At 61.0% G+C, this 27,973-nt stretch overlaps 1 protein-coding gene and 1 non-coding gene across 2 annotated transcripts in view; both read left to right on the top strand.

The window, feature by feature from the left end:
• Window positions 1-27,973, top strand: part of SHANK2 (SH3 and multiple ankyrin repeat domains 2) — a 490,038-nt gene that overhangs the window by 421,067 nt on the left and 40,998 nt on the right.
• Window positions 1,499-1,648, top strand: LOC122201580. Its single transcript, XR_006194264.1, has one exon. It is a non-coding gene; the product is annotated as a U12 minor spliceosomal RNA (small nuclear RNA).

Below are 27,973 nucleotides of genomic sequence, written 5' to 3'. Positions count from 1 at the left end.
AAATCAATTGGTCAAAGCTGACCAGGGATTGACACAGTTGTTAGAATTAGCAGAGAAGGATATTAAAGAATCATAACTATATTCCATAGGATAATAGTGACAGGGGAAAAAATTAAAATTCTCTGGACTGTACACTTAAAAATTATTAAGATGGCAAATTTTATGTTGTATTTCCCCACAAATTTTTTTTTAAATTTTAAAACTCAATTTAAACTTCCAGAGATGAAAACTACAATGTCTGAAATGAAAAAATACACAGCATGGGATTAATGGCAGATCCGACATTGCAGAAGGAAAGGACAGTGAATGCAAAGAAGTAATGCTAGAGACTATCCCAAGGGTGACACAGAGAGAAAAAGGAACCATCATTTTTAAGGAAATAAAACAATCGAGCACCAGTGCACTATGGGTCAGCTTCATGTCAGTATAAGTTCCTGGAGTGGAGGTGCTCATGTGGGGAGAAAGACAGAAAAAATATTTAAATAATGATAAAAATGTTTCAAAACTGCAAGTGAACTGTGAACTCACAGATTGAGCAAACTCAAGACCCCCTGGGGAAAAAAGTCCACCAACACACATAGTTTTCCAATTGCTCAAAACCAGTGACAAAGATAAAAATCCTTAAAAAGCCAGCAGAGTGGGGAAAGATGCATTCCCTACAAAGAACAAAGACAAGAATGACAGCAGATCCAGCATTAGAAACAGCGCAAGTGAGAAGTCACAGAGATGCGTCTTTAAAGCACTAACGGAGGAGGAAAACAGAGCTACTTCAAAAACAGAGGTAAAACAAAGACTTCTAAAAAACGCAAAAGCTAAAAGGCTTCATCACTGGCGGCCTGCACTTTAAGAAACATCGAACGAAGGACTTCCTTCAGGTACAAGGAGAATGACACTGGATGGAAATACTCAGAGGAAGGAAGGCACCAGAAATGGCAACAGCAAGACTATGTAAAGAAATGTGCTTACTATTTAAATCCCTTTAAAAGTCATTGGCTTAAAAAATTTTTTAAGAAATAAAAGTCATTGGCTTTAAACAGAAATAATAACAATGTAGTTTGGGGCTTATGACACAGGGAAAGGTAATATGTAGGGCCACTGCTAAAGTAACCAAACAAAAAATTATCGCTAATAAGGTGACACAGGAGATAAAATGGAATCATAAAAATATTCAGCCCAAAAGAAGGTAGGAAAAGAGGGAAAGAAAGGGAGACAAAATACATATGGGGCAAATAAAAAATAGAAGATTGAAGTTAACCCTAACCATATCAATAATCACATTAAACGTAAATGGTGCAAACACGCCCCAGGTAAAAGGCAGAATTATCAGGTTAGATGACAAGCAGGACGCCTCCAAGGGGCACACCTTAACTATTAAGACACAGGTATGTTAAAAAGCAAGAGTGTGGTAAGGCTATACCAAAAGAAAAGAAAGCCAAAAGAAAACTTTAGTGGGCATATTAGTATCAAAGCAGGTTTCATAATAAAGGATGTTAACAGAATACCTTAAACTTATGAGTAAGGAACACAGTGATTTGGGGTGACACCTAAATCCTCACTGCTGATGTGAGACGAATTTTTGAGTGGGTAAAGGTCATCCCTAAGGTGACCTGCCTGCTTTGCAGGATGCCTGGAAGTCCCACTCTGCCTGTTCCCCCTTTGATTACTGAAAGGATAGACAAGTGCACATGTAAAAAATGAGGTTGGGAAGGTGCTTGCTTTCTATAAGTAAGTGCCTTAACTGTGAAGGGTTTTTGGACCTGAGGTTGGCAACTCCCACAGCACCCCACCTCAAAAAAAAAAAAATAATAATAATGTTAGCAGAGTTTAAGAATGTAATTTTGTAATGATAAAAGAGTCCATTCTGTAGAAGGACATAAGAACCATAAACGTGTACGCATCTCATAACAAAGCTTCAAAATACATGAAGCAAAAATTGGTAGACCTGTAAAGAGAAATAGATCCACAATTATAATCAGCTATTTCAATAGCCAATAGAGCGAGTACACAGAAAATCAGTAAGGATGTAGGAAATTGGAACAATGCTCTCAACCAATTTGGCCTAATTGACATCTATAGAACTCTGTGCTTTCTTTTCGAAAGCACTTGGAACAGTCCTCGAGATAAACCGTACTCTGGGTCATAAAACAGGTGTCAATAAACTCAAAAGTATTCAAGTCATACAAATTTGTTCCCTAGTAGAATTGTATTAGGAACCGATAAGAGAAAGATCTCAGGAAAATCCCCCCAAATGCTTATAAACTAAATAATGCTGCTCTAAGTAATTCACGGGTCAAAGTAAGAATCAAATGGGAAATTAGGTAGTGTTTGAGTTGAATGAAAATGAAAACACAACCCACCAACGTGTGTAGGGCACCACAAAAGTAGTCCTTAAGGGAAATTCATAGGACTGAATGCCTCCATTAGAAAAGAAAGTGCTCAAATCAGTGACCTCAGCTTCCACTCAGAAGCTAGAAGAAAAAGAGCAAATTAAACCCAACATAAGGAGAAAAAGGGAAATGGTGAAGATCACAGCAATCGATGAAATAGAAAATAGAACAATAATAGGGGATATAATGACACCTAAAGCCGGTTCTTTGAAAACAGCAGTAAAATTGATAAACTTCTAGCCAAGCTTATCCGGGAATAAAAGGGGGGAGTGGCGGGCACAACCTCCCATAGCAGAAATGAGAGCCAGGACATCGCTACCAATCCTTTCTCCAGCAGATTCCCTTTGTGTCTGTCAGAAACCAGCTGTTCACATATGCACGCAGGTCTGGTTCTGAGCTGTCTCTTCTGTTCCATCATCGACTGTCTTGATTACGGTGTCTTCAAAATAAGTCTTGAAATAGATCGGGTCAGTCCTCCAGTTTTGTTCTTCTTTTCCAAAAACTTTTTGGGGGCTCCTGGATGGCTCAGTTGGTTGAACACCCAACTCTTGATTTCAGCTCAGGTCATGATCCCGCGGTTGTGGGATCGAGCCCCCCATCAGGCTCCACATGTAGCATCGAGCCTGCTTAAGATTCTTTCTCTCGGGGCCCTCAGGTAGCTCAACCAGTTAAGCGTCTGACTCTTGGTTCAGCTCAGGTCACGACCTCATGGTTTGTGAGTTCGAGCCCTGCATCAGGCTCTACACTGCCAACCCAGAGACAGCTTGGCAGCTTGGGATTCTCTCTCCCTCTCCCCCTACCCCACTCGTGTTCTCTCTGAATAAATAAACTTTAAAAAAATCAAAGATTCTCTCTCTCTCTCTCTCTCTCTGCCCCCTCCCCCTTTCACACATGCTCTCTCTCTAAAATAAATAAATACATAAAATGTTTACAAAATACCTTTTGGCTATCCAAGGGAGCTTGCATTTCCGTATGAATTTAGCAGTCAGCTCGTCATTTTCTATAAAGAGCCTGCCGGGATCACACTGAGCCCGTCCACTGAGGAGCGTGGACAGCTGTACCCAGCCATCACGGAGCATCTGCTGCAAAGCCACAGGGAATCTCTCCATTGCGTTGGCTTGTCTGCGTCTCTCAACGGTGTTTTGAGGTTTCCCCTGTACAGGTCTCCCCAGTCTTTTGCCAAATTTATCTCTAACTTTTTCATACTTTTTTAAGATATCGTAAAGGCATTTAGGTTTTTCTGCTCACGGTGGTCTGTTGTTGTTACGCAGAATTACAAGGGAGCGGGGGCAGTGGTCTCCACGAGGATGCTGTCCGTTCCAGTCCACTTGGTGGGCAACCCCAGCGTGGGAGTGGCCCAAGGACGGCCATTCTGCCTCAAGGCTCTTTCTCTGTCACACCTGTCTGTTGTTTGGGCAGCAGTGGGGTGGGCAAGGGGCGCTCTCTTCCATTTTGGGGAGCCGTCGAGCTGGCACGTCTTTCCCCGGGGGAAACTCATCACTTCCTACTAAGGCACTAAATGCCAGTACCCTTTGCCCCCGCCTCTGCACTTCCGGGACTGTCCCCTCCAGTTCTGCTGGCCCAGGTGGAAGCTCGTGGAAACCACCCACGCAGCCCCAGGAGGGCGTCAGTCCAATAAGACGCAGAGTGTCCACGCAGGGCTGTGCAGTGGAGCTGTTGCAAAGACGAGGCGGCCCTGGTGTCCTGCTAGGGGACGACTGCCAAGCAAACGGCTCTAAGCGAAAAGAGCCACAAGCAGAGCAGCGGCCGGACGCATTACTCTCGGCGTAAGAAAAAGAGGTGCCGTGTGCGGGAGCTCTTTGTGCTCACTTTTTCTGTGAACTTAACACTGATTTAAAGGAGCGCCTGGGTGGCTCGGTCGGTTAAGCGTCCAAACTCTCGATCTCGGCTCAGGTCGTGGTCTCGCAGTGGTGTGTAAGTTCGAGCCCCACGTCAGGCTCAGAGCTGGCCGTGCAGAGCCTGCTTGGGGTTCTCTCTCTCCCTCTCTCTCTGCCTCTCCCCTGCCTGCTCCCTTGTCTCTCTTGCTCTCAAAATAAATGAATAAACTGATTTAAAAGATAGAGCCCTTTAAATTTAAGGGAAAAACACGAGAGGGACAGACGCACCGAGGAGGCCAAGTTTGGTGGAGGGGTTGTGTGTCTGTGTCAGTTTCTTCTCACGGCCTCCACGAAACCAGGTGCCTCCTTGTTGATCTCGTGTCTCTCTGTTCAGCTCTTTCTCGGGACAGTGGTAGACGAGCCGTGTCCCGTTTGGCTCGGTTGCCCCGTGCCTGGCACAGAGCCTCTCTCTCAGCAGATCTTCAGAGGTCTCCAGGGGTCAGAGCCGTGGGCTACATTCTTTCTGGAATGTTCTCGTGGAGCCACCCCGCATCCCTCGAGGGGGGCACTGACACGTCCACCTGTTACAGATGAGGCGACCAAGGCACAGGGAGGGTAAGTCATTTGGTTAAGGTTGTGCGGCTAAAGGTGGAGGGCTGGGATCTGCACCCAGGCCGTCCAGCTCGAGGCTGAGCCCTGAACGCCGGCCCAGCCGGCATCTCTGTGGCGGTGACAGGCACCCACTGTGCGGGGCTGGGCACGTGTACAGGGCGAGCCTGATGCCGGCTCACGGGGGGAGCCCGTGGCACCGAGCCGCCAGCCCAGGTGTGCGGTGAGGAGTCTACGCTTGGCCGACAGCCGCGCCCCCACAGTGAGTGCCAGAGGGAGTGGACCCGGGTTCCCCTCCCGCTTTCGCCTTGTTCCAGGTGGCATTTCGGTTTCTGTGCTTAAAAGACGAAGGACAGTCAGACTTTCTGGTGGCATTTATTCTCCACTGGCATTTAAGATACTCGCCAAGACTGTCATTTTGAAGGGGGAAAACGTTCAAATAGTAGCAGTGACTCAGACCGGGACTCGGCCCCCTCGTCTGGCTCGGCCCCCTCGGAGTCGCTGGGGATCTCAGCACCGGGGGGGCCTCTGCTCCAGGAGAGCCGGGCCGAGTGGGGCCTTCTGCTTGTCTTTAGGGGCTATGAGAGCGGGGTGGCCAAGCGCGGGGTCTCGGGGGCGTGAGCGTGAAAACCGTGAGCCTGCCCTCACCCTCCGTGCTACTGGCCCGGCCTCTCTGTGTAGAGCTTGAGCGGCCTCCTGGCACCACGTCCGGCCTCGAAGCCAGGGCTGCTCACTGGACCCCGGGCTCCTTCGTCTCTGCTCCGCCATGGAACATGCTTCCAGAAGTATCCACGTGGAGCCCCTAGGCTCTCAGCCTCTCCTTTCAGGCTTAGCAGCAGGGACTTCAGGGTGGACGGGCCTGGGTTTAACCCTTAATTGGAGACTTACTACTATATGGTAGTATGTTTGTGTGCTTTTTGTCTGTAATTCACACAAGCCTGAGACCAGTCGGTGGCTCTGTCCCCAGCCCCAGGGACAGACCTGCATGCAGGAGGCACTCGGTAAACGGAGAATGATGAGTAAAGCTTTTGGTGTGATGCCTGGTAATGTAATGAGCCCTTGAGATATGGAAGCTGTTAGGTCCTTATGAGTCATAGCAGCAGGTGCCAAGATGTTTATGGTCGTGGCTTTGTCAAAACATGATCAGGTCCCACATGCGTGTCTATAACGGCTTTATTCATCATTGCCAAAACGTGGAAGCACCCTCAAACAAACTGTGGTCCATCCATTCAACTCAATATTATGCGGCTATAAAAGGAAATGACCCCGCAGGCCACAGAAAGACCCACGTAAGAGGAACCCACAAATGCATACTGCTTTGTGAAGGAAGCCAATCTGAACGAGCGAGGATCCCAACTATATGACATTCTGGGAAGGGCAAAACCGTGGAGACGGTAAAAAGATCCGTGGTTGTCAGGGCAGGGGTGGCGGGGGGAGAGGGCTGGACAGGTGGAGCACGGGGCAGTTTTAGGGCAGTGAAACTGTCGTGTGCCACTGTAATGTCGGATACGTGGCAAAACCTATAGAAAGTACGTGAAGCGTGAGCCCTGTGGGCTTCAGTTCATGAGAACATAATCAGGATTGGCTCATCACCTGTGGCAAACGTAACACGCCAGTCAGCGCAAGGTGTGGATAATAGGAGGGAAGGGGTGTGTGGGAATTTGCTGGAGTATCCGCTCAATTTTTCTGTCTGTAAACCTAAAACTGTTCCAAAATAGAAAGTCTCAGAATACAGTCCGATCGGGCACTTACAGCCGAAGGTCTTACAGCCAAGAGTGGGAGTCTCAGGGAACCCGTCATCCAGAGAGTACAGAAGGGAAGGGGCTCCAGAACCTTCTGTGGATCCGCACAGTAGTTACCATGACCTTGGAGCCTGCGTGGGGAGGACTCCCTCCGGACACCGCCGGGGACGAGGCCCCGGGAAGAGTGTGAGATGCCCAGCAGCGGCTGGCAGGTTGGGGAGGTGGGTGTCTAATCAGGAGGACGTCACGGGGGGATGGAGACTTGGCATTTTCTCCTCCTCGTGCACCTGTGGGGAGGTGCCTGTGGACCCGGGAGTTCCTGGCACACAAGCACGGGCCACCACTGTCATCTGCCTCCACCCCAGAGCGGTCATTTTGCAGCTGTCACCCACACCGGGCACTTCCTGCAGCCAGTGGGCAACCTCTCAATGGCCACCCGCGCTGTTTCGGGCTGTCCTTCCCTTGACTCAAGCTACGACTTCCCTACCACACACGGGCTCGCAGCCTCTTGTACGGCACGCAGCTCGACACCACGGCCCCGGTGCCCGTGCCCTGCACGCAGGCTCGCGCGTGTGCCTGAGCTCTGGCCACGGAATGGGAGGGTGGCCTGTTCTAAACCCCCACGAGCCACCTCCGCACCCTCCATCCACCCTGCGCCTGGATGTAGATGAGCCCAAACCCGTAAGCTCCATGTTGTAAAGGGCAGCGCCCAGGACCCCGAATTGCCCCCCGGAAGCCAGCTGCCATTTCTCGGGACTTTGCCTGGAAGAGAGGGAACTTCCCGTGGGACTGAGCTCTCATTCGTTAGGGGCATTGGTTCTGGAAGCCGGCTGAAGGAACGTAGGGATGTATCACACATCCTGACTTTGAACCCCACGTAACCCACCTAATCACTTGAAACCCAAGAGTGTACAGGTAAAGGGGACCTTTGAGAGCCCAGGTCAACCCTCTCGCTTCCCCAGATAGGGGTCTTGTCAAAGATTACAGAGTCATTTGCAGAAGGACTGGAGCATCTGGGGTTCTGACCCTGGCTCCCTGCCCCTCACCACCCGTCACGTGGGCATGACCTCCGCCAACAACGAGTCAGGAGAGGAGTCTGGGCCAGCAGCTGGGAAGGGAACGTATTGTTGGAGACTGTCATGGGCTGAGTTGGGTCCCCAGAATTGATATGTTGGAGTCTTGACCCCTACCAGCTCAGAATGTGATCTGAGGCCATCTGGAGATGGGGCCTTGGAGGAGGTGATTAAGGTAAAGTGAGGTCACTAGGGGAGGGTCCGATCCAGAGTGCACGGGGTCCTTGTAAGAAGAGGGGATTAGAACTCAGACATGCGCGGAGTGACGACCCCGTGGGGCCACTGGGAGAGGACGTCCGTCCACACACAAGGAGAGAGGCCTCAGGAGGACCCGGCCCCGCCCACGCCTGGACCTCGGGCTCCGGCCTCCAGGACCGGGAGACAACGCATCCTGTGGTGCGAGCCCCGACTATGGGACTGTGTTGTGCTGCCAGAGCGAACTCACACAGAGATTGTTGGAACTGAGTCCAAGGAGAGGTCAGATAGACCCCAGCTCACCGTCTGCACGAACACCCTCGTGTGTTAGAGAAACTCTGCATTCCCGCTGGACTGGGCTGGCCCTGCGCATATTACATTACGGGGCGTCCGTTCTCTGGGCACTGCTCCAGGAGAGGACCTTTGGGCCACAGGTTTAATTAACAGCAGGATGAGCCCAAGGTGACCCACTGTCTGCCCAAGCTCAGCCTCTCCCCACGTGGGACCGGGTGGAAAGTAGCAAGCAGCCTTCCGGATGAGAGCCTGGGGGCCGGTGCCGCAGAAATGAGGCATCCCATCCCCTTTGAGAGTTAATCGTTTGCTTTGGGGATTAATTTTTCAGTTGTTGGCTTTGAGTTAAAGCACTCAGTAAATTACTCGTCGTGATGTGGGACATGTATGAGCTAAATGGAGCTATAAATCTCCCAAGCTTGGTGTTAAAGCCTGAGCCTCAACCCACGCTCCCTCCAGGAGGGGCCCACACGTGCTCTCGGCTGGGAGACCGGCCGATCCGTGATGCCTTCTCAGGGCTCCCCTGGGCCAGGACCCGGGGCAGACCTCCTGCGGCCTGGCCCGGGCCAGAGAAGCTCCCAGCGGGTTCTACTGGATCCCCTCCTCCCTGGAAGGGCCAGCTCACTGCCCCCTTGTCTGTGCGTCTTTCCCGGCCAGAAAGACCGTGCCCTTGAAAGGCCCTCAGTGTCCCCGTCACTGCCCCATCTTTGCCCTCCCACCCTCACATATCCTGGTCATGTTATCCTTCAAAACCAAAGTCAAGGCCCGCCTCCTCAAGGACCCCCTGCAGTCTCCCTTTCATTGGGCTTCTAGTGGCTACCTGCGAGCTCAGAAGCCACGTGGGAGTATCTCGGTGCTCTTCAGGTTTGCATGCCGTCCCCAGGAAAGCGCGCAGACCCTGGGAGGGAAGAAGCCCACGCACCCTCGGTACCCCTCCGTGTCTTAAGCTGGGAAGGTGCACAGCACAAGTGTGGCGAGTGGGTGGGGGGTCCCTCAGGGTCGCCCCGCCGGCCTCCAGCCTCCAGGCAGCACCGACTCGGGGGCCCCAGGCCAGTGTTCCTATGTGTTCACGCTTTTAGTGGGAGAATTCAGAGTTCCGCCACGCCAGGGGTCGGGTGGAAGACAGAAGGTGACGTGTCCCCAGTAGGGGCCACGTGCCCCTGTGGCTCACAGGTGATGCAGGGAGGGAAGGGTCCACGTCTCCACTCTGATGGCACGGGTTCACTTTATCGCATGGTCATAAAACCGTGGCTCTATTCCTGCTGGGCTTTGGGGAGGGTATTGAGTACGGAAAACCCCGAGTCAGTGTAAAAAAAATAATAACATATATGGAACCCAAGCAACGGGGCCAAAACCATGGTCTTTGGTACCCAAATGATAAAGGTGGGGAGAGTTACACTGTGGAGACACGATTCCTATCCTATCACCCGGATGTTTCAGACCAAAGTCAGGTACAATAGCTGGGTGGATTATGAGTCTTCGGGAATGGCGTCCACAAATTTAAGACAGGAGGCCATGCCAACCTCCCGCCGCCGACCTGCGTTCTTCAGGGTCGGCCTGGCCATCTGGTGGGGGTGGGAGAGGCTGAGGATGACCATATGAGTGGGTGTGAACCAGACTCCTGCTTAGGGAGCCGAGTGGGGATGTGGGGTCCGTGCACTTGAGAACATCAACGAAGGCAGAGGCAGGCGGCCTCGGGAGGGGAGGGCTGAGCCCCCCGGGAAGCGAGGTATTTGGAGACACAGTGAATGTCCTCGGAGACCGAGGTCTGGGAGGGTGGGGGCAGGAAGGGGAGCTGGCTTTCGAGGCCTCTCCTCCACCCACCCCAAGGCCCTCTGGGACCCTCCCAGACCGCATCACCCTTCCCAGGGTCCTGTGGCACATGGACTGGTGTCCACACGCATGTGCTTATGGCACTGAGTGGCTGATCCCTCTCTCCTTCACTGTCCACAGATGTTCCCAGGCACCCCCACCCTTCCGGGTCCTGCCTACGACGTCCCTGACCGATGGGGGTGGGTCATGGGGGCACAGTGCCGGGACTCGCGTTTGTAGCCCCTCCAGGGTTCAGGCCGGCGTCCGAGCGCCCGAGTCGACCCAGGTGCCCAGGACAGAAGGAGGTGTGCTTTTCTGCACCTGCTGGGCTTGCCCCGAGGGTCCCCGGAGCCAGTCTTCCTTGTGGGGCCTCTTTCCCCGGGATTCTCCGGGGCCACGGGGTCTCTGCGACACTAGCAAGGCCTCCTCAAATGCTCAGCGCTGTCCCGCAGCCACGCTGGGCCCTGGACAGCCACACAGGGACCCCGCTGCTGGGCTGGGGTCCCTCTCGGGGAGGGGCGATGGAGCAGCCAGCCCAGCCCCGCCCCCCCGACCCCGCAGCCAGGCCACACGGCCCCTCCTAGTGGTGCTTCTGGGAACACATTAGCCCCTCCTAGAACCCCCACCCCGTGCCATTTCGACTAAGGGAGGCCCGAGACCCTCTCACGCAGGGAGGGTGGGCCAGAGCAGGTGGCTCCGCACAGCGGCTCGTGGCCACCACAGGCGGGAAGGACGGGGGGATCCTTAGCCTTTGGCAAACGCTGCCTTTCCGGTCACTGATGCCCGTTTTCTCTACGCCTTGCTGGGTCCTTCCTCTAAACACAGCCAGCATTTCCACCCTTGGCTGCCCGTCGCGTGAGCCTCCACTCGGGCGAGTGACGGCGTGAATGCCGCTGGGGACAGATGATACTCTTGTATCTTCCTATTTGCGATTTTGTGGACCTGTGTTCCGGGGTCTCGGTGGGCAGACAGACGGCCAGTACGGTCTCACGGATATAATCTGCAGGCGCCATCAGGAGGTGGCTGAGGGGTGGATCGGGGCTCCTGTGTCTGCAGACGCATCCCCGCTGGGGTGCCGTCCTGGGCCATCAGGTGCCCAGTGTTAGGCTGTACCCACGGAGGGGGTGCGCACGATGGCGGGCTTGGTGTGCGAAGCCGAAGGAAGTAGCAGGAAGGAGCGGGGCTCTGGCGTTCCCCGGCCACTCCCCCCAGAGCCGCCGTGCCTGCCCCACCTGTGTGTCGAGGCCCTAAACCGCGTCGGGGCCCCTTGAGGGCTCGCTGGTCTGAAGTCTGGGCCGAGAAGTTCCGTAAGCCAGACCGTGGCCCCCGACCCCTGCGGGCAGGTGTGGGTGTTAGCACGTCGGGCCGTCTCTTGGTGCACGGAGGCACCTGGGGTTTGCTTCCTGGGGCGGCCGCCTCAGAGCGCCACCCACTGTGTGGCTAACACACAAATTTGTTCTCCCACGGCCTGGAGGCCGGAAGTCCAAAATCAAGGCGTGGGCAGGGCTGTGCTCCCTTGAAGGTGCGAGGGGAGGGTCCTCCTGCCGCCTTCAGCTTCTGGAGCTCCAGGCGCCCCTGGGCTGGTGGCCGTGTCCCTCCTGGCTCCGCCTCTGTCTTCACGGCCCCTCCCCTGGAGGTGGGTCCAGATCTCCCCGTTTTAGAAGAGACACATCATTGGATTAGGGCTTTTCCTGATGACCCCGGCTTAACTGAATCACGTCTGCAGAGACCCTGTTTCCAAATAAGGTCACATTCACAGGTTCCAGGAGTTAGAATGTGGACACATCCTTTTAGGGGAGCACCGTTCAACCCACAGTGACCCCTGATCCCAGCACACACAAGCCTCCCCTGCAGACCACACCCCGAGCCCTCGACGACCTGCCTGAGACTCGGTGCCCTCCCTCAGGGACAGGGACACATGTGCAAACGGGCATTGCAAAGAGTGGGCTTCCAAAGCAGGACCCAAGGACAGCCTCCTGGTGCCCAGCCACCCCACCCCCCGGCCCCACCAAGTGCTGTCGTGAGAGGGGGGTTCGGCAGCCAGGAGAGCAAGGCCAGGGAAGTGGGCGGAAGGAAGGAGGCAGGACACAGGCCGGGGGTCCTGGAAGCAGAACCCCCCCACACACAGACCTGGAATGAGGGGTGGTCCCAGGAGGAAGGGAGGTTTGGCAACCGATTGCTAGAAAGGGTTGTGTGTCCCTATCTGCGTCTAAGGCTTTGTTCAGGAAGATTGTCGTTTTATGTGAAAATCTGGAGCAGCGATTTCAGACGGGAAGCCCGAGTGGTGAGGGCACCCCCCCGCCATCCGCTGGAGGGAGGGTCGCCCGAGAGGACGGGGGTCCAGGAACATCTGACCAGGGATGGCGCACACGGGGCTCCCGGGACCGGGCCCCGAGGAGGCTCCCGCCGGCCGCGCTGCAGGGGGGACCCTGGCAGGAGGCACCGGCATTTCCAGCTCTGGCCTGAGCTGATAATGAATTTGTCTTCACTCTGTCGCCACGGAGCTCAGACCTGGGTTTCCAGGGACTTGACCGCAGCTTCTGAACTATTTGCATGTGATCGTGGGCTTCCAGCATCACGGGGACCCAGGATCCCTGCCGCAGAGGAAATTGCGCTCAGAAACCAGCTACCTAGAACAAGCACTCAGTCTTTCAAGTCAGTTCTGCAAACCGAGAGTTATTTTTCTTTTCCAAGTGGCTCCGGCCCTCCCTGAAGCCTGAGAAGTAAGGGTAATTCTCAGACACCCGCTCCAGCCAGGCCCACGTGCCAGTGGTGGGCGTAGAACGGGCAGGGGCGGGATTCCGCCCAGAAGGTCGGCAGCTAGAGGGCGCGGGGAGAAGCCCAGGGCGGGTGGGAGCGTGCACACCGCGTGCAAGCAGGGCAGCAAGCCCACCGCCGAGGTCCTGGGCCCGCAAGGTCCGCACGCCCCCCGAAGGAGTGCAGGGAGGGGCTCGTGCTAGAGGAAAGGCCGCAGCGAGCAGGGCATCGGGGCAGCCGAGAGCCGTGGCGTGATAAATACAAATAAATAGGCTGTTAATAAGCATCAGCTCCTGGCCCTGAGTCCCTAAACCCCTTGAACTTACTGTCTCTTGTTCGCCAGTGAGATGGCTCACGGGGGACCCAAGACAGCTTCAGGATGGGTGGCCACCGGCGTAAGAAGGGATCTTACGATGAGAGGGTCAGAGCTGTCAGCCCCGCCCCCGTACCCACCCCCCAGCGGGAGCTGGCAAGGGGGAAGGGAGTCCGGTGATCCGGACAGCGGGGCCGGGAGAGATTGGGGTTGGAGGACCCGCAGAGGCGCGAGGAGATCCGGCGCCCCCCCTACTCCACCCCTCGCGTCTCTTCCGTCGGGCAGCTCCGGAGCCGTACCCTTGATAATAAAGTGATGAGCATAAGGAAAGCACTTTCCTGAGTTTTGTGAGATGTCCTAGCAAATTACCCAACTGGAAAAGGAGATCATGGGAACCCCCGGTTCATAGCCGGGCAGGGTGGGTCACAGTACGCGTGGCCTGGACTTTGGATGGCACAAATGGAGAGGAGCCGTCACGCAGGACCGAGCCCCCCGCCGCATGGGTCCGCGCCGACCAGAACGGACTGTGGGACCCCCAGTTGGCGTGGGAGACCGGAGAGTCGGTGTTGGAATGACATACTTGCTGTCAAACACACACGTGCACACACACGCACACACAGAACAACAAATGCTCACTGTTTATTGAGCACCTGTCACGTGCCAGGCACCGTGCTAACGGGGTACAAGCGCGACCCCATCTAATCACACCGACAGCCCTGAGAAGTCAACCCAGTCGCTAGGCTGTGCTCAGGTGGGGAAACTGAGGCACGGAGGTCGGACTCCGGTTCCTGCGGTGAGCTTAAGGTAGATGCCCTCACAGGAGAGGGGCAGCGAGCGGAGGCTGCGGGCAAGCGGAGGCCGGACCACCCGACGCACCAGTGGGGGTCGGGCAGCGGGCTCGCCAGCTCATGAGGAGGAGACGCGCACCTACGGAAGCTGACTGGCCACGCCGGGCGGACCTAGACCAGCCAGACCAGTGGCTCAGACAGTGCGCTCAGCAGCTGCGGAAGCCGCGTCCGTGCATGTCTCAGGCGGAAAGAGATGTGGCCGCCGTGCAGGGGCCGTGGTCACCCACCGAGAACCAGTACGGTCCAGGGGCGTGCACTCGGGCTCTGCTTGCCCTGGGCAAGCCCCCGGCCCCACCGCCCCTGCGGCGCCCCTGACTTTGCTCTCCTTGGCGTCCACTGGCTCTGAAGGTCGCCGTCCCCGAAGGGCTCCTGGACGGGCACGTGGACAGTGGAGCCCGAGCCGGAGCCTCGCCCGTGGGGGTGCCACAAGCTCCCCTCACCTTGCACCTTGCGGGGTCCCTTCTTGACTCAGAATCCGGGCAGGGTCTTGGGGTGGCCCCTGACGCATTCACTCCTTTGTTGCCCGACAAGCTAAGGGCAGGTCGACATTGCCCTTCCCCGTGGCGGTGAGACAGGACTCCAGGTCATGGGGGCGGATGGCGGGGCTTCCTACCTGCTTTTCTCTCCCATTGAAAGCAACAGCCAAGCCACTGCAGAGTGGTGGCCCTGCTCCCGGTCCCACGACCGCCCTGACCCAGGGGCTCCCCCCTGCCCTTGCTCTGCCGAGGGCCCCTCCTGGCTCGCAGACGGCCGCCTCTGGCTGTGCGCCCGTGTGGCACAGAGAGAGCCAGCTCTCCGGTGTCTCTTCGTGCAAGGGCGCCAGTCCCGTCAGGCGGGGACCGCTCCCCCATGACCTCACCTGACCCTCCCTACCTCCCAAAGGCCCCACCCCCAAATACCATCCCACTGGGGGTCAGGCTGGAACATCAGAATTTGGAGGAGGGGGTCACGAACGTTCAGACCATAACAAACGGCAGTCGTTACCGGTTGGCACAGGAAGGTCCCGCAAGTGAGAAGCCCACCTTCGGGGGCCCCTTTTACCGTCACGCAGCTCTGAGCGGGGGGGCTGGGATCGCCCCGTGTTACAGATGAGGACACCGAGGCGTGGGACTGTATCACGGCCTCTCTGCTGGCCGTGGGGAGCAGGGGTTTGAACCTGGGCACCCCACGCCTGGTAGAGGTGCAGAGGGGTGGGTGGCGAGGCCAGATCTCCCGACGGGCTTGTTTCTTGCCCTTTCAGGGAGCTGTCTGGCCAAACAGACACTTGCTGGCCAGTCGCCTTCCGGCGACACCAAACTGGGCACGTGGCTCTCTGGTGCCTTTCCCAAACAGGGTGCCCTCTGAACTAATAGTCGGCCAGCCGGCACCCCGCTGGGACGGTCGTGGGTTCTGGTCGCCCGCCAGCCCCCCACCGCCCCCCCCGTCCCGTCCGCCAGCCTGGCACCCGTTACCGGAATGGATTGGCCGGCCATCCTCGGGCGCTCCCGGGGAAGCCCGGTCAGCGTCTCGGCTCCCCGGGCACCCAGAGCGCGGTCCGCACGCTGACGGGGCCGTGAGGGTCGGGAGCCCTGCGGGACCGAGGCCCCGGAGGCAGGGCTGAGTGCCGACTGCGCCGGCCTCCGGAGCTGCTCGCTGCCACGCGGGGCCCCCAGCCGGGCGCTTCAGACAACAGGAGCTTCTTCTCTCCCAGCTCTGGAGCCAGGCCGACTGTGAGATCAAGGCGTCCGCGGGGCCCAGCCCCCTCCAGCGGCTCTGCAGGAGGACCCGGCCTCGCTCCCTCTGACCCCCGAAGGCTCGTGTGTCCTCACACGGCTCCTCCCTGTGTGTCTTCTCCTACCTGTCAGGTGAATAGGGCCCCCCCAGGTCATCCAGGACGAGCTCATCGTGAGATCTTGAACGTTACCGCATCCGCGAAGACCCCATTTCCAGATAAGGTCACAGCCGCAGCTCACAGGGCTTAGGACGCGGACATACCCTTTAGCAGACCACCGTTCAACTCCCTGCCTAGCGGGGTTCGTCATCTCCCCGCCCCCGCCTCTCCCCTCGGACGAGGCATACGGTCGGCGCTCAGAATCGCCCGGCAGGCCGCTGTGACGCACCCGGGGACTCAGTGGCCCTTCCGCAGAGGAGCTGGATGGATCCTGGGCGGTAAATCCCTTCTAGGCACCGTCGGCAGGGCGCACGACAGCCTGTCCTCACTGCCGGTCCCTCCCGCCGAGGCCGCCCTCGGCACAGTGACGGCTGGGGCCAGACCGTCCCCCCTTGTGGGGCTCGGGCGCACCGTGGGAGGTCGGTCCAGCTGTGACAACCAAAATGCCTCCAGACCTTGCTCTATGGCTCTGGGGTGAAGGCACGATCACCCGCCGAAAACCACCGCCTGGGACTACAAACCGGTCCCAGAGCCTCGCTCCGGCCGTCAGCGCCCGCCAGCCCGGGGCGCCTCTCGGGCCTAGCCCGCCGCGCCCTGCCGAACCGGGCGTCAGCTGACCCGGGCCCACCGCCCGCCCCCTGGAGCGCAGAGCTGGCCGGGTCGGGAGGGCGCCCTGTGGAGCCGCCAGGCCGGCCTCCTCAGCCTCCCACCCGCCCGCTTTCGGGTTTTGTTTCTTACGAAGCCGAGGACGGTCGGTCTGGGACGAGAGGGTGGCGATCGTGCCCTTCGCCCTCGGCCGATGGAGCAGGAGACGCGGAGGCTGCGGTCCGGCTGAGTGGAGAGAGAGATGCCCTCGGATGAAGAGGAACCCCGATGGCGGGCGGGCGGGCACCAAACAAAATGCGGTCGGTCCACGCGGTGGAACAGTACTCGGCCCTTAAAAGGAAGGGGATGCTCACACCTGCTGCAGCAGGACGGACCCGAAGGCGCGACGCTGAGGGACACGGGCCAGACACGCAGGGACGCGTGCCGCACCCTCCCGCTTCCGCGAGGGCCCGACAGGAGTCACACACGTGCACAGAGAGCAGGACGGTGGGCGCCGCGGCGGGGGGAGGGCGTGTGCGCTGACGTTCACGGGGCTTCAGTCTGGGAAGAGGGACCGCCCTGGATTTCTGTCTCACCGCCACGTGGACGTACGTAACGCCACAGAGCGACGCATCCGAACGTGGCGGGAGCGGTCCATTCTGTGTTACACGCCCTTTGCCGCCACTCAAAAGAAAAGATCACCGGGCCGGCCCCGAGGTGCCTCCGGAGGGGTGACCCAGAACGTCTGGACGTCTCCGCCGTGTTTGCTTTTCCTCCTGGTACCAATCACGAGGCCACGGCTCCCGGCCGCCAGACGCACGCCGGACACCGCGGTGGGCACCTCGCCCGGGTTCTCACGTGGGCGCACCGCGGCCCTGTAACGGGGCGTTCGGATCGGCATCGTCCTGCTCTCCCTGACCTCGCAGAAGAGGGTGCGGTGCTCGGTCTGGAAGCGGCGGGATGGGCCCCGACTCCGTTCCTCCCCCGGGACCCCCTGGCTGGCCTCACTCTCGTCCTCGCCAAGACGGACGAGACCGGCCCGCCCTCGCAGGGAGGCCTGGAGGACGAGCCTGTCTGCCTCCTCACTCTTGTGAGCTGAATTACGGCCCCCCGAATTCGTACATCGAAGTCCTAACCCCTCCGGGCCTCAGAACGTGACCTTATTTGGAATTAGGGTCTCCACAGATGTGAGTGGTTAAGATGGGGTCTTCCCGGGGTGGGGGGGGGGGGCCTCGGTCCGGTGACCGGTGTTCCTGTAAAAAAGGGAGCTTGGACCCAGGCGGGCAGGCAGGGAGACACCGTGTGAACGTGGGAGCAGAGATGGGGGAGGGGCCCCGCAGATGGTCAGCAAACCGCCAGAAGCGGGGGGAAGGCCCGGAACAGACTCCGCCTCGGCCCCCAGCAGGAGCCAGCTCTGCCGGCACCTTGATTTGGGACGCCCGGCCTGCAGACCGAGACGGCACGTTCCTGTGTGTTTCGTGACGGTGGCGGAGGACGTGGCCGCGGGAAGCCCGGACCCCCCACGGGAAACCGGCCTACGGGGTCAGGGCTCCGGGGGGCGCTGTGGTCCCACGTTCTGTGCTCCGAGCCCTCAGGTGTGCCCTGGGTGGTGCTGTCCTCCCCGTGAGCCACGCCGTCAGCACTGGGTGTAGAACAAGGGGGCACGGGCCCCGAGGACGAGACGGGCCTGTCCTGCCAGCTCAGGGCTTTTGTGGCACCAGCTGGCTGGCTCGGGAACTTCCTCGCCGACGGGCTCTTCTGGACCTATGGACCAGTGATTCTCTGCGGGGGGCGGGGAGCCCTGAGCCGGCACCCAGGGTGGTCCCCACGCTCGGACACGTGGCCACTCGTGTCCCCGTCGTGAGCTCTGCCTTTCTGCTCCAGAGTTGGGCTTTTCCCTGGAGGCTGGCTGTGCCCAGGGGGCTTGTTCTGACTCAGGGCCATCTGGTCTCATCCCCAAGGGGCCCCTCCGTCGTCCCTGGAACACAAGTGACCTGGCTTCCCAATTCCCCGTTTGTTTCTTGCTCTAGAAATGTCACCCCGGGGGCGCCTGGGTGGCTCAGTCAGTTAAGCGTCCAACCCTTGAATGGTCTCGCAGTTTGTGAGATCAAGCCCCACGTTGGGCTCTGTGCTGACAGCACAGGGCCCGCTCGGGATTCTCGCTCCCTCGCTCTCTGCCCCTCCCCTGTCTCCCTCTCCCTCTCTCTCCCAAAATAAATAAACTTAAAATGCTTTTAACGAAAAGGAAAGTCCCCCAGCTTCCTCTTTGTGTCCCGACTTGGCACTGACCAAGGCCAGGGCACTGATCATCTTAGAGGACAGCAGGGAGCCACCTCCTTAGCATCGGCTCAGGGCCAGGACGGCTCCCCCAGAAGCCACTCTCCCTTTGCCCCATCCTGAGCCTGGCACAGAGGCCCCACGTGCCATCCAGAAGGGGCCCCGGTGGGCGGCTTTGCTCCCCTTGGCGTCCTGGGCTCAGCCCCTCGGGACGAAGCTCAGGTAACCACCGAGCTGCCCAGGGAAGGAATAGAGGACGTCTGGAGGGTGCACGTACCCAGGGGCCCCGTGGGGCCGGTGGGCCGTGTGTGGGTGGTGCACCCCCCTCCACTCTCCCACATTCGTGGACCCTGCTCTCCTGATGCTGGACCAGGACCAGGTGGCTGAGTGGGGGTTGGGTTTCACGCAGTCCAATTTTTGGACACCCTGTCAGGGGGTCCCGGAGCCCCCCATCTACCTGTAAACGCACGGTCCAGCCGGGCAGGTGACCAACCTGGGTGCCCCGAGCAGTGGCTCCTGGGCGCAGGGCCGAGGACGGCCGCCCAGCCCTGCACCCACCTGGTCCCTGCCACCAAGGTGCCCCTGGGGACGGAGGCAAGGCCGGCCACGCAGCATCAGCAGCAGGAGTGTGTGCGTGTTCCGGGGTGGCCGCCGCAAAGCACCACGAGCCAGGGGGCTTGGAACGACATGAATTTATTCTCCCGTGGTTCTGGAAGCCGCAAGTCCCAACGCAGTTATCACGGGGCTGAAATCAGGGTGTGAGCAGGGCCGCGCCCCGCCCCCCCACCTAGGCTCCTACCCGCCTCGTCCGGGGCTCCAGGCCTGCGTTCCTGGCTGCTGGCCGCGTCCCTCTGTTCTCTGCCTCCGCCTTCACGTGGCCTCCCCGCTCTGTGCGTTCTCCCCTCCGCTGTCTCAGGGGCACCTGTCTTGGGACCCCAGGCCCGCCCTAAATCCAGGGTCATCGCATCTTGAGATCCTTATCTTAGTTACATCTGCAAAGACCATCCTTCCAAATACGGTCACATTCACAGGTGTCTAGGGTTCGGGCACGGACATGGCTTTCGGCGGGACACCAAGCCCTCCTTGGTCCATCAGGCCTAAATTCTGGGTGTCGTCGGGAGACCAGACCCCCACAGGGGCTCCCCTGGAGGGAGGGGCGCTCAGGGAACAGGTGGGGCACACTCTGCCGGCTGGGGGAGGAGAGATCCGGGCTCAGAAGCCGACACCACTTTCCTCCCCTGGACCCTGGATGACTGCAATCATCCTAGCTCCCCTCTCCCTCCTGGGGCCCCTCCTCACCCACTCTGCCGTCTCTCTGCCCCGGAACCGTCCCGGTCTGGCCAGCAGCCTCCCACAGCCCTCACTGCTCCCTCCCTCCGTCTCCGGCTTTCCAGCACACGACTCACCGGTGCCTCTGCCCCGCTGCCCGGCCACCCTCCTCCCGCCCTCTGTGTCTTCCTCACCTCCCCTGTCCCCAGGCCGCCCGGACGCACCTCTTAGGTGCGTGTCCCCTGTACCAAGCTGCAGGCGGGACCCCCTGGGCCAGCCGGCACCCGCTCAGCAGATGTGTTCGGCGTGACGTGCCCGGGGCCAGCCACATGCTGGGGGCCGCGGAGAAGGGAACTGTGCCCGCACAGGGCCCTCAGGAGAGAGGTGTGGAGAGCGGTCGGTCCTGTCCTGGAGGGCGGGGTTTTTTCTCTCAGCTGAGGAGAGGAGAGGAGGACCCAGCCTTCCCAAAGAGCTGGGGTCTGTCACTGATCGATCCTTCTGACTTCTCATGAGAGCTGTGGCCATAATGATACAACAGAGCAGCACCCACGGGCATGGGAACCCGGAACCTCTGAGTTGGACGACTCTTTCCCAAGTTTATCAATCAGGGAGTAAAGACAACCAAAGTAAACAGCAGCTTTGAAACAACTTGGAGGTTATTCGGTCTTTAAATCGGAAGGTGGAGAGTTGAAGGCATTGATTCAACAGGTCAAGGACACGAGAGCTTAAATTCTCTTGGCCATCACCTCGCTGTCACAAGACGGCTGCTGGCGTTCCAGCTGTCAGCATCCACATTCCAGGCAAGAAGGCCAAAGGAAGTGGCAGATTGGCACCTATATTAGAAAAGCCAAACTTTCCTGGAAATTCCCAGCGGATCTGCACCTGCGTCCCATTGGCTAGGACCATACTATGCATCCCCCCGCGGTTTCAAGAGAAGCCAGGAAATTATTCATTTTAGAACCTGGGGGTGTTGCTGCACCAAACAGCATCAGGATTGCGGTGGGACGGGAGAAGGGAGGGCAGCTACCAGCCAGGGTCCTGGCCGTCCTGCCACTCTAGGCCCCTGGGGGACAGATACCTTCAAACCAGAAGCTGGAAGCCCCGGGCCTGGGAGCCGGTGGGGAAGAAGCGGAGAAGACAATGAGCAGCCGGCCGCAGCCCCCTCCCCATCCGCAGCCTCACCGGGGAGCCCCTCTTCTCGCTGGGCTGCAGCCCCCCCGGACTCACCGGGGAGCCCCTCTTCTACCTGGGCTTCAGTGCAGAACCTACCACTCGACACTCGAAGGCGCTCCGGAAACACTGCGTTTGTCTCCCGGGGGGAGAACACTCCTCTGCTTTGTTCCGCCCCCACAGTCCCCCCCCGCCACCGCTCCCCCCCCACCAACAGTTCCCTGGCACAAGAAGTCGGAGCCACATCGGGGATGCCTGACTCCCAGCGCTCGTGGGGAAAACTGAGGGTGGCCACCCGACGCCAGGCAGCGGGTCCCCAAGCCCTCCAGACGCGGCCTCCGAGCCCGGGGCCCGCTCCTCTGCCCTCGGGCTCCCAGGAGGTGACGGTCCCGGGGCCACACAGCAGCAGGTGGCCCCCGGCCCCCACCCCCCACCCGCCGCGGAGCCGGCCTCCAGCCCGCAGAGCCAGCCCACACACTGACGCACCTCCGGGTTTATTTTAGACCAAGCCTCATGCTCAGCACAGTCCAACAGACTTGAACTTTAACAAAAAAAGAAGCATGACAGGCCCAGCCGCACCCTGTCATTTACAGCTGGCCCAGCCCCCCGGCTTCCGGCCACGTGGGGACATCTCTGCAGGGAGGCAGGGGGTGGGGGGGACCACAGGGGGCTCCTGGGCTGCTGTCCTCCTGCCGGCGTGGCTGGGATCCAGCCCAGGGGACCAACCCTGGGAGGGCAGGTGTGGTGACGTCTCAGAGCCTGGACCCGGGGGTGCCAGGCGTGTCCCCGTGGCCCTGGGGGGGGGGGGAGCGTGTGTGTGCGTGCACACAGAGTGGGGCGCAGGCCCCACCCAGCCCATCTCGGTTGTGCGGGGCCACACCCCTGTCCCTGGGTCCCCAGCCAGTATCCGCACCCTGGCTCTCAGGGGGCCTGCGGTCCCCCCGCCTTCTCCGTAGACTCCCAAGGGCTGGGCCCTGCTCCCTGTGGGCACTGGTGGCCCAGGCTCTCCACGTTGGCCGCCCTCGTGCTGAACTACGTGACCCCCACAATGCTTGACCCTAACAGACGTCAGACCAGTGGACGAAAGGCTGGGTGGACAGACAGACAGACACATGGGCAGACAGGCAGATAGATGCATGGATGAGAGTTGGGGGTCGGTGGACAGGCGGGGAGTTGGGATGGACAGGTGGACGGATGGATAACGGGTCGGGTGGGTGGATGGACAGGTCAACCAGTGGAGGATGGACAGAAGGATGGATGAACCACGGACTGATAATGGGAGGGAGGGAGGAAGTGTGTCTGTAGGAACTTCCTCCGGCCGTGAGCATCGCCCTGTGCACCTGCCTTCTGTGCCGGGAGGCCGATCTTCCCTGCAGCGTCAGCCCTGCCCCGTCCGGTGTGGGCGGGAGGGCTGTTCCGGGCAGGTGCGCATTTGTGTGTCGCCCTGTTCCCCGGCCCCGCGGGCCGGGCACCCCTTTGGGCAGGTGTGACCCTGGCAGCCCGGCCCCATGTGCTCAGAGCGGCTCGGGCCCCCAGCCCCCATCTCGCTGGACTTGGCCTGAGCTCTGGGGAGCGGTCGGGGCATCAGCTACGTGTCCCCCACCAGCAGCCCCAGGACACGGTCCTTCTCTCATCCGGCTGGGCCTGGAGCAAGAACCTGGGCCCCAGGGCCAGACGCTGGGCTGAGTCCTGCCCAAGGGGGTCGGTGACGGGACCTGCCTCCCAGTGCAGCGTGGACTCCGTGAGCTTCTGCCCCTCCTGACTCGGTGCCTGGCCAACGCCGGCTCTTATCTCAACTCCCCAAAGAGCCGGAGCCCGGCCTGAGTCCGGGGCGGCCGAGCCACCCTGCCCTGGGACGCCCACGGGAACCCACGCCGGGGAGCGGTCCTCACCCTCAAAGAGGAGCCGAGCACTGACCCTGGCCACGACGTGGACGAGCCTCGAAAAGATGATGCTGAGCGAAAGGAGCCAGACACAGAGATCGCGTGTTGCATGATTTCATCCCCCGGAACAGGCAAATCCAGAGACAGGAAGTAGACGGGTGGGTGCCGGGGCTGGGGGGGCTGGGGGGAGGGGGACACGGAGTGGCAGCCGGTAGGTACGGGCTTCCTTTGGGGCAACAAGAATGTTCTGGAACCAGATGGAGGTGGTGGCAGCACAGCACTGAGAGGTGTTAACGAATTAACGTTGTACGAATGGCACCTCAATTTTGTCAGAAGTGCCCATGAACCGCAAAACCAGCTTGTGGGAGCAGGGAGAGGCCAGCACGGCCGAGGCAGAGGGTGCCCGGAGAGCAGGTGGGTGGCGTGGGACCGGACCCCGGCAGGGAGCCGCAGGGGAGGGGCGGTCGAGCGGGGTCCGTGTCTCCCGCTCACGGTGGCTCCGGTGGGGAGGACGGGCCACGGGAGAACGCGCCCGCTTCCTCCCGGTCTCCCCTAGGCAGCCGGTGTCGTCCGTGCGGTCTGCACGCTGATGTGACCCCGGCCGGCTGCCCTCCCAGCCACCCTGCTCCCATCGGGCCACCCAGGGCCACGAGCTGTTTGGGTCGGCACCACGGCTGCCCCGTGGGGTCCGGGCCTGGCTTTGGGGGCAGCGGACAAGAGCAGGTGGCGGGTGGCCAGCCCGGGCGGTGGGTCCCAGCCGGGACGCCCACCCTAAGGGGCCCCGGAGGCCGCAATGCCCGCGGACGCGGGAGCCCCCCCCCTCCGCACCCCTGGCCGCCCGGCCGAGCTCCCCCTTCCGTCCGGCGCCCAGGGCGGGGGGACCCGCTTCGAGACGGGCTCTGGGGGCAGCTGTGCTGCCTCTGGGACCCTCTGTTTAGGCTGGCCGCTTTCCACACAGGGACAGCACAACAGTGTCCTGTCACCATCTCTGTGTGCCCCCCCCCCCCCACCTGCACCTTACTGTCCAGCTAAGAGGTGACAGTCACCATGTGCGTTTCTGGTCTGTTTCTTTGCAACGTGTCCAGTGCGAGGCTGAAACCTGACCCTCCACGGCTTTCCCACTTCGTAGACGAGCCTGAGGCTCAGAGGTGGGGCTCTGGCGAGGTCCGCGCTCGGGCGGAGCAGGACGGGGCCCCAGGACCGCCGCCTGGCGTTGCCCCCACAGCCCCTGGCCCTGGCACAGCCACTGTCCCCAGGTGCCCCCTGCAGCAGGGGCTGGTTCCCTGGGCAGCCTGGCCTCCGGCGGGAGGGCCCGGCGCGTCCACATCGTGCCGGGGCTCACCGATGTGTCCCCGGGCCCCCCTCCCCCACGATCTCCGTGTCTGAGTCACCGAGTGCCCAGAACGGGGCTGCCCGTCCCTGGTGAGGTGGCCTGAATGGCAGCGGGGACGCAGGGCACCGCGGAGTCCTGGCCGAGGGGTCCCCGCTCCTTTCAGTGCCGGGCAGGGCCTGCAGCGCCGAGATGCCCCCTCGCAAGCCCAGGCTGACTTTAATTACACACGTTAGTGCTGCGGGCGAAGCTGCTGGAACCCTTTTTCGGTGGTTGCCCTTCTGAGTTAAGAGCAAAATGACTATTTTAAACACACCGGGCAGTCAACCACTTTAGGATTCCCCAGCCTGAATCCGGCCCACCTGAGCCCACGCGTTCCCCAGGCCCACGGGGGCTGTTCCAGAAAGCGGTCCAGGCTGTGCCCCGGAGGGAAGGGGCAGCCGGAGTCTGCCCTCGGGCCAGTCACCGACACCCTCTCCAGGGGGGGCTCATGTCCAGGGGTCCTGGACACGTCAGTGTCCCCACCCTGAGCCCAGGACTCCCTGGAGAATGTGGTCCGGGAAAGGCAGGGCCTGTGTCAGGGGTGGGGCCTCAGTGGCCCTCGACCGCGCGTGGGGCCCTCCCAGACCGAGGCTACAGAGGGCGAGGCCATGTCGGAGGAAGGGTCTAGAACAGCATCCTGCAGAGAGGCGCTGGGGGCGTCTTGTCCGCAGCGAGGAGACTCGGTGGCCGGCACATCCCTGGGAAGGGTCGGGGCGCTTCTGGGGGGCAGGGCGGAACCAGCAGGTGCAGAAAGGTGAGCCGGGGTACAGACGGGCCCCCACAGACGGCATGAGGAAGGGACAGGTCCCCATCACCAAGGCTGTTCTGGAGGGAGGGAGGAGGGCAGGGGCCTTCCTGTTATGGGGGGGGGGGGGGTCTTCCTTGGGGAGGGGGCCAGATGCCCAGGGAGCCCCCCGAGGGGCTGTGGTGAGTGGGGCCTGTCACACTCCCATCGGTCATCTGCCTCCCCCATCCGAGACCACCCCACGCTGTCCCCAAGCCAGCCCACAGCTGAGCCCCGGCCCGGCCCCCCGACTGCTAATTACCCTCCAGAAACCCTGGGACAGCCTACCTACAGGCTTACCTCAGGGTCCCCGTCTGTCCCCATCCACTCACCCCACAAAAATTAGCCACCGACTCCTCCCCCTCCATCCAAGTGAAGGCAGGCTCCACCCCCTTGACCCCAGCTCCTGCGATTTGAGGACTGTGTCACCCCAGGCCTGGTGCCCTGCCCCGCCCCCCCCCTCCCCCAGGGGAGGTCCTCCCAGGGACAGGAGCCCACCCACTGCTGTCCGAGGGTCTGCCTCCCCAGGGACCGCAGCCAGCACCTGGGGGCATCTTCCTGAGGCGGAAAACCTCCTCCTGCTTCCTCCTCCCCCCGGGGCCCCGTCCCGGGGCCGCCAGGTACCGAGGCTCAGGGCGTGGACACTGATTTCATCATGCCCCCCCGCTCGGACAGACAGAGACCCGTTGGGCACGGGAACCAGGGCAGCTGAGGCCCCTTCCTGAGAGGGACCCAGGCCTCGAGATGAGGAAGGGGCTCCGTCAGGGGGGACAAGGAGCCCTGGTGGGGGGGGGGGGCCGGGAGGATGGCGTCCCAGGCGCATATCCCCTGCCTCGACCTGGGCCCCGGGGTGCTGGGGAGAGGAGGCGAGCCCCGCCTCGGCCTGGGAGCCTGTTTGCTTTGGCCCCTGGTCGCCGGCTCCTCTGCTTCCCCAAACGCCGTCTTGTCCTGTGTCGGCGCGTCCTATGCTCCCGGCGGCAAGTGGAGGCAAACAGAGCTGCCGGCTTGGGGCCCGCAGAAGGGGCCAGGCTGTCCCTGTGCCTCCGGGCGGCCGGCCGCGTCTGCGGTCGGTTCCGGCGCCGCCTGAGGGGCCGCCGTGGGGAGCTGACCCAGCCGTCTGACGGGCGGCGGCGGCCACCGGCTGGGTGAACGTTGGCGGGTCGTCCAGCGCCCTGGCCTCAGCCCTCGGGGCCACCGCAGGGTGGCTGTCCACAAGGTGGCTCTCCAGAAGCGGCCTCGGTCCGTTCCACAACCCTAGGTAGGTCTACGCCGTGACCCTCCTGGGCGGGGGGGGGGGGGCTGGCCAGCGGCTCTGAACGGCGCCCCTCTCCGCCACGGACACTCTCAGCACCGTTGGGTCCCCTGGACCACGAGGCCAGCTGCTGCTGCCGTCTGGGAGCAGCCGTCGGCGGTCCCCGCTCAGAGCGGGTGGCCCCACGGAGGCCTTGAGACGTGCTGGAAACACGCACTCGGAGACGGCGCGTGTCGCGTCCACGTCGCAGAAGGCCCGGCAAGCACGGCCCCTGCTCTCGTGCGTGCCCGCGAGCCTGCGCGGTGGGGGGCCAGCGGGGGTGGGGGTGAGGGCAGCCTGGTCTTCACGTGGGCAGGGACCTTCCGACGTGTCCCGGATGCCGGCCCCGGAAGCCTGCCTTCTGGGGAGGGAGGCAGGCCGGGGGCTGGGAGGGCTTGACCCCTCCCTTTACATAAAGGGGCGTGTGGCGCACATGCTTCCCGCGCGTCAGACGCGGGCACCATCGCGTCGACAGCCGAGTGCCCCGGGCAGGCATCCTGTGGGGAGTCGGGCTGGCCAGGGTCTCTGCTACGTGTTTCCCCAGAGCCGAGACTCACGGCCCCGGGGCCGGGCCACGCGCCAGTGCTGTGGGCCATAGATCTGATGGCGTGGGCGTTCAGGTCCTCACCGTGGGGGACACGTCAGAGGTGCTCACCGTGGGGGACACATCAGAGATGCTCACCGTGGGGACTCGTCAGAGGTGCTCACTGTAGGGGACACGTCGGAGGTGCTCCCCATGGGGGACTCGTCGGAGGTGCTCACCGTGGGGACACGTCGGAGGTGCTCACTGTAGGGGACACGTCGGAGGTGCTCCCCATGGGGGACTCGTCGGAGGTGCTCCCCATGGGGGACTCGTCGGAGGTGCTCCCCATGGGGGACTCGTCGGAGGTGCTCCCCGTGGGGACTCGTCGGAGGTGCTCCCCGTGGGGGACTTGTGGGAGGTGCTCCCCGTGGGGACACGTCATAGGTGCTCCCCGTGGGGGACTCGTTGGAGGTGCTCACCGTGGGGACTCGTCGGAGGTGCTCCCCGTGGGGACTCGTCGGAGGTGCTCCCCGTGGGGGACTCGTCTCGGAGGTGCTCACCGTGGGGACTCGTCAGAGGTGCTCCCCGTGGGGGACTCGTCGGAGGTGCTCCCCGTGGGGGACTCGTCGGAGGTGCTCCCCGTGGGGGACTCGTCGGAGGTGCTCCCCGTGGGGGACACATCGGAGGTGCTCCCCGTGGGGACTCGTCGGAGGTGCTCCCCGTGGGCTGCCTCTTGATCTTGCTTCGTGAGTCCCACCGCAGGCACAGCCGCCCCCCCTCCGTTGTTCCAAGTGGGTCGCCTGGGCCTCCGGCCCCTCAGACCTCACGTGGGGCCGTGTGGAGCCAGCGCAATGGGGGGCAAGGGCAGCTCTGGGAGACAGGGGACGGGGGATGCTGGCATGGAAGGTCGTCCTGGCTTCCCAGCACAGCCGGGTGACACTCGGGCAGCGCCCACGGGGCGTCTGTGCGCTGCTTTGAACGGAAATGGCAGGCGTTTGCCAGGAGAGTGACAAGGTGATGGGCTGAGAGCCCCCAGAGCCCCCAGTTCGTGCCCGATCGGCCCCAGCTGGAGCAGGGAGGGCCA

The sequence above is a fragment of the Panthera leo genome, chromosome D1 (assembly GCF_018350215.1).
Source record: "Panthera leo isolate Ple1 chromosome D1, P.leo_Ple1_pat1.1, whole genome shotgun sequence".
Classification (NCBI taxonomy): Eukaryota; Metazoa; Chordata; class Mammalia; order Carnivora; family Felidae; genus Panthera; species Panthera leo.
This window is presented reverse-complemented; position numbering and strand designations above follow the sequence as displayed.